Raw genomic sequence first — 13,030 nt, forward strand, 5'->3', positions numbered from 1 at the left:
GTCGTTGTGTGCAGAACGGGCAACTTGGTCTGCCTGGTGGTTTCCCTCAATACCGCAATGTTCAGGTAGCCACTGGAAAATTATATCATGACCTTTTGATGTAGCGTCGTGGTATAGCACGCGGATCTCTGCAGTTAGTTGTTCATGTGATCCACGACGTAGCGCAGCTTGAACGCCTTGAAGCGCTGCTTTCGAGTCCGTAAAAATGGACCAGACACCTGGAAGTTCCTGGCCGATGTATTCAATAGCTGCGCGTAAGGCAGCCAGTTCCGCACCAGTTGAAGAGGTGGAGTACGTCGTCTTGATCCTCAGCACGATGGACCTCGACGGTATCACTACGGACCCCGCGGAGCTTGTTGAAGCAACTGAGCCATCGAAGTGCGAAGAGAGGATAACCGATGGTCGTTTAGGGTAACAAACTGGATTCCAAGGAAAGGGAAGCGTAGCAGGGGGCGGCAGAAGATTAGGTGGGCGGATGAGGTTAAGAAGTTTGCAGGGGTCAAGTGGATGCAGCTAGCACAAAACCGGGTTAAGTGGAGAAATATGGGAGAGGCCTTCGCCCTGCAGTGGGTATAGTCAGGCTGATGATAATGATGATGATGATATCCCTCACATGCACCTGTTGCAAAATACTTGAGCATATTTTATTAAAATTTCTTAAAGGACATACCGAGACCAACGACATCATTCATCATAACCAGCATGGCTTCAGAGCAGGCTTGTCCACTGTTATCCAGCTCACAGAAATTTTTCATGACCTCGCGCAGGGAATCAACGACCAAAGCCAAACCGGTATAATATTCCTTGATTACTCGAAACCTTTTGATCGTGTAACACACGCCAAACTGAATTTCAAACAAAATAAGACACTTAATAAGGCAGTAATTACTCACTGCATCCACCCAAGCGCAGCCATACGGCTACAAAGGAAAGCTATACAGCTTTCTCCCTTATTACAAATCTACTCCACCTTGGGGGATTCCCCTAAATATTTGACCAATGAGATACTTAGCGACAGTCCTGTTACGAGGTGGATAGCCAGCTACTTACCGGAACGCCGACAATACGTGCAATACAATGACCATGTCTCTGATATTGTTCCGGTTATTTCTGGGGTGCCACAGGGCTCTGTACGTGCACCATTTTTATTTATTCTATACATGAATGACATAACATATCACGTGCATGTAAAGGTGCGTCTCTTTGCTGATGATTGCGGGCTATATAAAAAAATAAACACTCAAGCAGACGAAGAAAGGCTAAGCAACGTCATACAGTGGTGTAATACATGGCAAATGGTCCTTAATATGGAAAAGACGGTAGTGATGTCAGTCATAAATAAGAAAACAAAACTTAGCTTCCTTTATGGCTCAGGCAACGAAGTTTTTAAAACAGTAACTGAAAAGAAATACCTTGACGTAATTATTTCTGATGATCTCAGCTCCAAAACCCAAGTACAAAAGATTACCAAAAAAGCCATGAGTAGTTTATATTTCCTTAAACGCGCCTTGCGGTTTGCAACCTCAGATACCAAGTTACTCGCGTATAAGGTTCTTATCCGTCCAATCTTAGAATATGCAAACGTCGTCTGGTCTCCGCATATGCAAAAAGATGTACACATGCTCGAATCAGTTCAACGAAAAGCGGTTCGCTTCATCTACCACAGATAACGGCGCACTGACTCTCCCACGGAGCTGCTTTCCCACGCAAGCCTAGGCACATTATCAAGTCGCGTAACACTCCATAGACTCAAGTTTGTATACCAATTAATTCATAACGCATTCAACATGGATCCTGCTACTTACATTAGTTTTAACCGTTCTAGAGAAACACGTCACAAGCATGAGTTTACGATTAATGAATACGCTTGTGCTAACAACACATATTATTTTTCTTTCTTTCGCAGAGCAGTAAGGGAATGGAACGCTTTAGATAAATCTGTAACTGCGCAGCATTCGTTGGAAAAATTCATGGAGCTTGCAGCCTCATCAGTTCTGTCATCAAGGTAGACTTGATTACCATCCACAGTCTGTATGGTCTTATGTTTTTTCTCATTCGATCATGTACCCAGTGTGTGATTGTATTAAGGAATACATTGAGACGTGTCTGAGCGCATGCTTTGAAGGCCAGAGTTGGCTATCTTCCATTTTCTGTTTCTCACTCGATGTTTTCGCATATGATTGCTGATTTCTCGCTTTTTTAAACCTGATTGTTGGCTTTTGTATTACTGTGTTGTTGACTTGCATCTTTGTTGTCTATAAATCCACTGCTGTAACGGTCCCAAGAGGGGGTCAACTGTATGTTCAAAAAAATAAAATAAAATAAATTGTGGCGCCGTCTGCGCGTTTCTTTGCACGTTCAAGCATCGGATACAAAGAGTGCCAGGACGCTGAGTTTTATTCACCTCGTGGTCGAAGAATGTGCTTACAATGTTTCTGAGCTAAATGGAACCAAGGTTTTAAGAAGGTAGTGCATCCTCGGCCAGTGAAATTAAATGAGGCCTCTTGAACATCCCGCGGGCTAATATGTAGGATGTTCATTCTTAAAACTTAATTAATTAGCAAAAGCAAGATAAATTTTTAAGCATTCGCTTCAGGAACAAAGTGTCACTGTAAAAGTTGAGCTATAGATTATCTTTAAATTCAATTAAATAAAATTCTTGTATCAATTGTAGTCTTCCTAAAATAGTTTTTGCTGGTCTAAATGATACTTAGCGCAAAAAAAAAAAAAAATCTGCCGCGTGACAAAGGTACCACAGCAGCGTCTAGAGACGCGTCTAAGCGAACAAAATTTCTGCCTTCTCGACCTATCACGGCCGACGACGCGTTGCGTGTGCGCTGTGTGAAAGGTATTAACAAGCAGCTGGACACGTGATAGACTCATTTGAAGGCCAGTATATATATCTGCGTAAACTGTGCCTTGATTGAAAGACTGCAGCTGCCTGTTTTTCAAGACGGTGTAAAACGTTTTGCTTAAAGCTCTGGTCTTTAGCGAACATTAGCCAACATCAAAATACTCCTGACTAGCCCAGGTGTTTATAGCCCAGCTCTGTTTATATTAACGATGGATGAGCAATATAACCACATATATGTGACATATATCCATAATGTACAGTCGCGAGAAAAAGTGTTATACAACACGCAGCTGGTGGAGCTCGGCAAAACTGCATTTCAACGCCATCTAGCAACCACTATTTGGGATCGAAGCAATCGTGGCAATGGTCCCTTTTATCCACACGTATGTGTCCCTGTCGCTGTTTCTGTCGCTAAAAGGCGTTTATATGCAGTTTTTCCGAGTTCAGCCACCGGCTGCGTGTTGTATACTACTTTTATACCACATCTTGTATGCAACTTGTACATGCCTAATATCTACAGAATATATCAAGTTTATCTTATGACCTAAACTCATCACTAAACTGATTTCTCTAACACTGCCACAAATACAAAAAATTACCCTCCCCTGAGCTAACTGTGCCTTCAAAAATTGTCAGCGTCTTTCGCGCAGGCCACATCGTCTGAAATTCAAGCATAAACATACATAGCATATATGCCGTGCTTAATTTATGCACATATTGGTGCAAATATTACCAATGCCGCTACGATTTTGTGCATCCCCGTCTGAAGCAGCGGTGCACTTTAGGCCTGTTTTGTAAGCTCGGTTGGATCGCCTGCGTCGTGTTGGGGGTGGGTATACATTGCCCTCTCATCGCACATGCGAGGTGTATAACTCAGAAAGAAGTACTAGTAGTCAAACTCAGGGGTACACTAGCGTAATTCAGCTCATGGTTTTCGCGCTGCGATGAAGTGGTTTGGCAAAGTAAATAAACACTGCCAGCCTCTTCGCGAAAACCCTGCAGGACTTATTAGGAAGGGTAATTTCGTTTTTTCTAGCCACAAAATATTTGACTAGTGATGCCCAAATATGTGTCTACCATGCTTTGTGAAGCGCGTTGTGAAGAATGTGTAATGGCGCGCGCTTCACTTCCACGGAGGAGGTACTGCCAAATAGTTTGCTGAGAAAGCGGGGGTGCAGCACAATCACTTCCTTAGAAAGAAGGACATTCACCATGCTGCGACAGTCTTGTAAGAAAATCAGCATTTGATACGGCAATTTGCCCCTGCGGATAATTAGCGGATGCGAACCGTCTGGTAGATTTTATTTTTATCGTCGAGAATTCAACCCTGGAGATTGCAGTCTTGAAATCACGTCGATTTATATGCATAAAAACCTCGTATCTAATGCATGCAGATCAATTAAGGGGAAGTGAGGGTGCTCGTTATACTACATGAAGGAAAGAAGCCAACAGTCGGCGAGGCCAAGGAAAGCGTTGGGGATGATACTTTGTCTTTTCTTTTTTTTTTTAATCTTTACTTGGATAATCACAGAAATTAGTAATGTAATCTGCTTAGGGGAAGATAATTAAACACAAAGTAGAAGAAAAAACAACGTGCCGATGGTGGGAACCGAACCCACGACCTCCGAATATCGCGTCCGGTGCTCTTCCAACTGAGCTACATCGGCCGCTGTCCCCCCTGCTACTTGCTTGGGTATTTATGTTGTCTGTGTACGAACCTTGAGAGTGTTCACCAGCGCCACCCTCAGCCATAGCGGCAGACGTGGAACGTCCTTTGTTACCGCCAGCGTCACGTAGAACGTGATCAAGAGCGAGGGCGAAAGCTGTGCTAGAACCCTCTTACGCTACCTATGGCTTCAAGACTGCCAGAACCGAGACCCCCGTAAGCTACAAGCAGATCAATTAAGGGGAAGTGAGGGTGCTCGTTATACTACATGAAGGAAAGAAGCCAACAGTCGGCGAGGCCAAGGAAAGCGTTGGGGATGATACTTTGTCTTTTCTTTTTTTTTTAATGTTTACTTGGATAATCACAGAAATTAGTAATGTAATCTGTTTAGGGGAAAGATAATTAAACACAAAGTAGAAGAAAAAACAACGTGCCGATGGTGGGAACCGAACCCACGACCTCCGAATATCGCGTCCGGTGCTCTTCCAACTGAGCTACATCGGTCGCTGTCCCCCCCTGCTACTTGCTTTGGTATTTATGTTGTCTGTGTACGAACCTTGAGAGTGTTCACCAGCGCCACCCTCAGCCATAGCGGCGGACGTGGAACGTCCTTTGTTACCGCCAGCGTCACGTAGAACGTGATCAAGAGCGAGGGCGAAAGCTGTGCTAGAACCCTCTTACGCTACCTATGGCTTCAAGACTGCCAGAACCGAGACCACCGTAAGCTACAAGCAGATCAATTAAGGGGAAGTGAGGGTGCTCGTTATACTACATGAAGGAAAGAAGCCAACAGTCGGCGAGGCCAAGGAAAGCGTTGGGGATGATACTTTACGTCTTTTCTTTTTTTTAACGTTTACTTGGATAATCACAGAAATTAGTAATGTAATCTGTTTAGGGGAAAAATAATTAAACACAAAGTAGAAGAAAAAACAACGTGCCGATGGTGGGAACCGAACCCACGACCTCCGAATATCGCGTCCGGTGCTCTTCCAACTGAACTACATCGGCCGCTGTCCCCCCTCTACTTGCTTTGGTATTTATGTTGTCTGTGTACGAACGAGCACCCTCGCTTCCCCTTAATTGATCTGCTTGTAGCTTACGGGGGTCTCGGTTCTGGCAGTCTTGAAGCCATAGGTAGCGTAAGAGGGTTCTAGTGCAGCTTTCGCCCTCGCTCTTGATCACGTTCTACATGACGCTGGCGGTAACAAAGGACGTTCCACGTCCGCCGCTATGGCTGAGGGTGGCGCTGGTGAACACTCTCAAGGTTCGTACACAGACAACATAAATACCCAAGCAAGTAGCAGGGGGGACAGCGGCCGATGTAGCTCATTTGGAAGAGCACCGGACGCGATATTCGGAGGTCGTGGGTTCGGTTCCCACCATCGGCACGTTGTCTTTTCTTCTACTTTGTGTTTAATTATCTTTCCCTTGAACAGATTACATTACTAATTTCTGTGATTATCCAAGTAAACATTAAAAAAAAAAAGAAAAGACAAAGTATCATCCCCAACGCTTTCCTTGGCCTCGCCGACTGTTGGCTTCTTTCCTTCACGTATATTATGCATGTTCGTTAACTTCTGCTGAGCTTGAAGCCAGTCGTAAGCGAAATCAAGGAAAGCATTGCGGTGCTTTTCATTTTTGCTACGAGTAATGGTCACCAAATACGTCATCCTGCAGGTGAATGCGTGCCCATGTGTTCTGCGGCCGGCCTCAGAAAGGGTTGTTGTGCAGCTGCAGTATTCTGAATAATCAGTTCAGTCTTCTGGGGTAGGTACGAGCCACCTTGAAAGGATATTTGAAAGCCAATATCTTGGTAAACAGCAACCGCGAGTGGCGTACACAGGGTCGGATGCTTTGATGGTGGCTGCAATGATCCTTGGTTTGTCATTGCGGAAATACATTTACGATTTTTTTTTTTGAGCAACTAATCATGTACTTGCTTCTTGGCACGCTAACCCGTACATTTCCGTCTATGTCTTGCATGTGTTGAAAGGAAGCAAGTGACACAGGCTGTGTTTACAAGTCCACCAAGCGTCCTGCCAGATGATTTTAAAGATGCGATCATGCTACAAAAACTGGAACTGAACTGCACATGGAAGCAGAGCCCAGTCAGAGGGCCGTGTGCAGCGAGAGAAATGAAAAACGGGAAACTGCAATAACTTTGGCTACTCTGTCGAGGTTCGGTATGATACTTCTGGCCGGAGATGACCAATTACTCAGAGAAATACTTGCTTCTTTCCCTGCTTGATGTGATGGTTTCGTATGGTGCAGATCAGAGCAGGCACTGAGCACTCGAATGGGCCGATGGTTGCCTGGTACCGTTGAAATTTGCGTGCACAATGCGAAATGTCGAACGGGATTAGTTATAGTTTCGTTATGCCCCGTAGTACCGTTGTGGGAAACATTTGCTTCGTAAAAACGAGACACCAAATGCATGGACTACTAAGAAGCGAGCTTCCAAGGAAAATAACAACTCATTTGGTGTATTGACCTATTCTATGTGAATGGTTTCGTTATAGCTAGTCTTTAGAAAATAAAGAAAAATAAATTAAATCCAGCAAGAACACGGGATTGCTTCTGCTTCTTATAGATTGCTTTTAAACTTTTGCATCTTCAAATGTAAACATAGCACGCTTCACATGCTGATTGTGAACGCTCACGAAAATATAGACAAGGATGTACGTCTCTGACTGAGCAGACTCTTGTATTGAACTATTTAACGATTTCATTAAGGCATAACCTTCAGTGCTATTGATGGCTGCTTAAGATTTGCTTGCTCAAAGAGGCTGTGGGATAATATAGTGATCCGGTGCAGAAAAGGAGTATAAAAGCAAAGCGTTAGAAGAGAAAGCCTTAAGCACAGAATACGTCTGACTTTAATGAAGATGTACACCCGCCCAATTTTTTAACAATATCAAGTGTTGCGTCTCTAACTGCAACACGTAGAATGCATTGCTTAACTTTGCAGGTTCCTCATTCGTACAGAGAGTAGCGCATGGCGTAGCAACAAATGGTCCCTTTACTATAATAACAAATTAAGATTAGAGGTTTGTTTGAATCTTTTAGAATTAAGTAAAATCCCCATTCTTAGCAAGTTTAATTGGTGACGCTGAATATTAGTGATAAGCAGCTACATGCAGGTGAACTTGACCGGAGTTGAAGTGTTTTTCATCAGAAAGCCTGCCAGTGCAGCATGTTCAATATGTGTGACAATGTATATGCTTCTGTGTACGCGGAAGACCCCAAATCGGCTGTTCCTGCTACCTGAGGCGAAGAGTGCAATATAATGTGATTTTTGCATGCTGATTTGTTTAGGAATAACCGCACTGGTTTAGTGGAAAAAAAGTAGATGGAAAATGGCGCTGAAATTTTTTAGAGCTCGAAGCCTTGATGCACTATGTTCTTCTAAAGAAAATTTTGAAAACACAGGGTAACGGTTTTTGTTTTTAGCTTATGAGAAAGACTTGAGCAGATGCTGAACGAAGAAGAGCTTGCTAGACAATTGTATGGTTGTTGTACTCTTTCAAACTCGTGTACGCTAAACTGCATGTGACACATGTACAGTGCCTAGAAAGTATATTTTTAGACACAACACATGTGTGATCACCGCGCGCCTTCAGAAAGACGGTGAATATTATAAGAAGTGCTCAGATATTATGGGTTTTGTAACCTAGGTATTTTCCGCGGCTTTCGCCTATGATGGAGTCATTGACGGAACTGCCATGTTCAGTGCTTGACATGACGGCGGTTCCATACTGGTTAGAACCTTCAAGCGGACTTGGATGGGCACACACGAGTCTAATCTGAATAGAGAGGGTTGAGAGGTCGATGCTGCCTAGGATCTGCAACGCTTCGGCCATGCGCAGCGCGTTTATCCACCATTTATTCTCTGTTCATAAAAGCAAGCCTCCACGAAACACCGCCTTGCTTGGCGCGGAGCTTACCTGACACACCGGCCAAGACCTGGCGAGGTTGGTCAGTCTGGGATGACCAATTATTTTGCTCGCAGTGATTGTAGAAGTCGCCTGTTCGTGATGGCTTTGATGGATAAGCTATCGATTCTTGTACAGTGCCCGTTATGGGGTCCAGACAAGGAAAACCAAAAGAAACAAAAAAAAAATGCTGCGAATGTAGAAAAAGTTGGGATTACATTGTAAGGAGGGAGGAAAACCAAACTGTAAAGTACCGAAAAATGAAATAAACATAAAACATGAAACTACGTTTATATGCTAGCAGCATGATTACATTGTGCGAAATAATAAAAAGGAGGGTAGCACCAGACGCTGCTCGTAAAATAAACGAGAAAGCGGATGGCACGAGACCCCGCTCGAGTGGCCACTGGAAAAGAAGATGACGCCTATGTGTGAGCGACTTTTCCGGCGATAAATAAAAAAAACGTAGACACAACATTTATTTCAGGCGAGCGTGTTCGCTGAAGATCTAAACCTTAACGCAGACACCATCCGCATATGGCATCTTTTTCACTGTTAGCTTTATTTTATCGAGAAATGACCCCAATTGGATGCACGTAAGATTGCCCTATAAATATTTTGAGCTTTTCCGAATCGATACCCATGCGCTTTGTGGAGTGCAGTGCGAGGGTTTCGTCCATAAAATTCATATGATGAATGATGCCGACCACATGAAAGTAAAAAGAAATGTAATTCTGAAGAAAATCCCTGAAAATATAAAGGATGCAGGAATAGCATAAAGAAATAATGATGGCGTTGAAGACGAAGTTGGGCGAACAAGTAGTCCTCGCGCAATTCCATGAAGTGGTTCTTAGAAAAGTTTCTTCTTCTGAAGCATGCTTTATTTTTGGCATTCCTTGAACGCAGGCCACCTGTGTCCTAGCTGGTTGCGTTAAAGCAGCTAATTGCATTCCAGAAATATTTCAGATTATTTTCAGCTTCTTATTGTTGAAAAAAATACTTCCCAGAAAATCTTTCAGCATGAATGTACTTATCAGTTGTCGGATATTTGAGCTTGCGAACTGGCTCGAAAATGTTGGCACGCATGAATAACGCAGCCTCGATTCTGTGTATTGATATCGCAGCACCACGGCGAATCCATTTATCTTTATCTATCAGGAAATAGAGGAACAAAATGCGTCGTTCTGAATAAGAAAATGATTACCCAGCTATATGCCTGCCGTCTAATGGCAATATTTTCTACTTTGTCAGCTTCTGACACCCAGGACGAGTTTTATCTGATGGGCTATTTATATTTAGCTGCATATCTCCCTTGAATACATTGCTGGTAAGAACATCCCTCATAAAGCAAGATTCTAAGCCAAGCTATGGGAAAAACACGAAATAACATTCGGCACCATATTTTTCTTTTGCTGTCAAGATATCCGAGATAAAAAATAATGCAGAATTGTTTTTGTTTTTTGTTTTTGGTGTCTTGACCTTGGAGCAATAGTTTAACAGATATTTTCTGTACTGATTTTTAGTTGTGATGTCTTTAAAGTTATTAATATAATTGGTTCATTCATCATCATCATCATCATCATCATCATCATCAGCCTGACTATACCCACTGCAAGGCGAAGGCCTCTCCCATATTTCTCCACTTCACCCGGTTCTGTGCTAGCTGCATCCACTTGACCCCTGCGAACTTCTTAATCTCATCCGTCCACCTTTCTGCCTCCCCCTGCTACGCTTTCCTTCCATGAACAATGACAACTACCTCTGAGAGTTGAACGAGCGCTTTAACTCTGCATTCGTTAAAGAAGAGCGCGAAGAAACTGCTGTGCCTTGTACATTATTCACGCAGGTGCTTTTTCTGGGCCTTATTGTAATTTCTGCAGAGGAGGTGTGCGAAGCAATGATGTACACACCGGCATTTCACTCTAGTCGAAGAATTAGTGAAGTGATCGGTGATCATTCAAGCCCATGTCAAGGGCTCATAGACAAGATGTGCGAGGTAGGCATGGCTTCCTTATATTATCAGCTTTAAAAAATGTTTGTTGATTTTAGACATTTTCTTCTTTCCCCGCTCTTTTATACGCTACTTTCAGTCATAGCGACCGTTATCGTTAATGTCTGTCGCGACGGCTACCCAACGGTTGCCAGACGAGGACTTCGGAAAAGGACCGAGAAGATCCATGCCCACTTGATGGAAAGGGGTCTTCGGCGGAGCAATAGGCTGAAGAAATCCAGCGGGTTTCAATGGCGGAGACTTCCGACGTTGACAGTCACGACATGAGCGTACATAAGCCCGCACCGATGGGAGTAACCTGGGCCAATAATACTTTTGACGAATTCGTGCAAGTGTACGGCTCACCCTCAGGTGGCCGGCGGTGGGTTCATCATGACAGGCACTCAATATATCTCGGCGCAACTCGGAGGGCACAACAAGGAGAAACGTCTCTTCACTGTTAGCGAAATTTCGCTTGTAGAGCACGTTACCACGCAGAGTGAACGTTTGAAGCCCACGATGAAAAACACGGGGAATACGGGCGTCGACGCCCTGCAGATAGTCGACGAGTGACGCTAACTCTGGGTCCATTGCGGATTGCGCATTTCAGGTATTCCGCTTGTGCTGCTCACAACGAAAGCTGCAGCAGATACGTTTACACACGCATGTGCCTCAGACGTCTACTTGATGGCATCGTCGTCGAGGGCGCGAAAGATAACAAATATCAGGACTGAAAGTTCAGGCTTGCGTGATGAACTTTATATACTATACGTATCCTGAGGAAGGCGAGCCTCTGGACAAACCTTACGCCAAATAAATCTTTATTCGAGAAGCGTGGCGCTTCTTTCTACTGCAGTGATAATAAACCGAGTAAGCTTTCAGCGACAGCTATACACATGTGTGTGCGTAGGTGCGGCTGCACGTCGCAGCGGGCAAACGTGATCCGCAATTTGCGCGTTGGTATTTGCCAGAGGAACTCCGAGCAAGCTGCGGACCTAACTGCTGACTGCGTGCTTAGTTTTCTCTGGGAGAGCCGACTTACACAGCCACTCGTCGCTTCGGAAGCCACCAACGTAGTACATAAAACCACTAACATGTTGCTTTGCCGTGCTGGACTTAGCTTCATAGCCGGCCTCCAATATACGTCGGTGCCGGTCTTCATCATGGTCTGTGACACTGACGATTCGGGCTAGTTTTCGAACGCTGGAAGCGGAAATCACTGAAACTTGAAAATGAGGCAGCTAAATTACTGGTTGTTCATTCGTGGCTGAGGGCCCGAAAAAGCCAGAACATTAAGAGAAATTTCAGCCCCCGGAGCAGCGCAGTGTGAGATGGTAATGAAGTTTTCCCAGATGCAGTGTAAGTGGCAGTATCTCTCATCTTCTAACTTATGATCTATCCATTTGAGCAGCTCTTGAACCTCAAAGCCAAAAGTTCGGCCATACTCAGCAAGTCGTTCAACTCTGCTTCAGCCATCTTAGGTGGGAAGCATTATGCAGTGTTAGGACACAACACTAAAAAGCAAAAAATTACACCTACTCCACTCTCTCTCACCGACACTTGGTTGGCCAGTCCTGTTCGCGGACGCCAATTATGTCACAGACCCTGCCTTTACGGTCAAAAGAGGCGCGGGATCCCCTTTATGGTTACCCGTCGTCACTCTATAAGGTTCGAGAACCCAACAAATATACCTAAAATATCCGTCCTCCAGAAACGAGCTCTCCGCGCAGTTGGAAATGTGTCAGCCTTGGAACACACAGCACCACGTTTTCGTACACACAAGATCATTAAGGCGCAAGATATTGTTACGTGGTGGCATGACAAGCGATGGAACACGGCGACACAACAGAAACAGAACGACGTGATGACATGGCTATGAAATATGCTTTTTTGGCCAGCGGGCCTGGCGCGAGCGCTCCGCCCAGCGCCACTGCCCGCTTCGTCATCTTCGTAGCAATATATATACGCATAAATTACTTGGCACCTATAAACGGGCCATTAAAGGTACCTTAGACCTATTTTTAGATTTAGCCCAACTAACAAAATCTTCCAGTAACTATTGTTTTCATAATCCATCAACTTGGCTGATTCCGTCAACACGAACTAATTATGGTAAAATGATGACTCAACATATGCTACCAACACTACTAAATCAGTACGACGCGCTTCAGATTGATATCGCAGAACTGTCGCAAAACGATATTGCTGAACTGTTTATATAGTGTCGTTTACTGCCCCCGTATATAATGTATTGGGGTATAATATACTATGTGTGTCCTAGTAATTGGAATCTTTGATCATGTACACCTTTTTACTTATGTATTTTGCATGCTCATTTTTCTGTATTATGTATAAGTATATTATGTATAATTAATGTAGTCAAATTATGTATAAACGTAACTAGTGCATCGTTCGTCAATGCTGCTGGGTGACTGGAGCTCAGTCAAGCTGCAATAAAAGCAGCTTTTTCTCCTGTCACCCTTTTTCGCTGTACATTGTATGCGAAAATAAACTAATTGATTGATTTAAAATATAGGCCGGTCAACCCGTGAAGCACGTGTGTCGGTGTGTGATTGAGGAATAAGTTC

This window comes from Amblyomma maculatum, chromosome 5, assembly GCF_055883805.1.
Source record: "Amblyomma maculatum isolate TAMU_Amacu chromosome 5, ASM5588380v1, whole genome shotgun sequence".
NCBI classification, from domain to species: Eukaryota; Metazoa; Arthropoda; class Arachnida; order Ixodida; family Ixodidae; genus Amblyomma; species Amblyomma maculatum.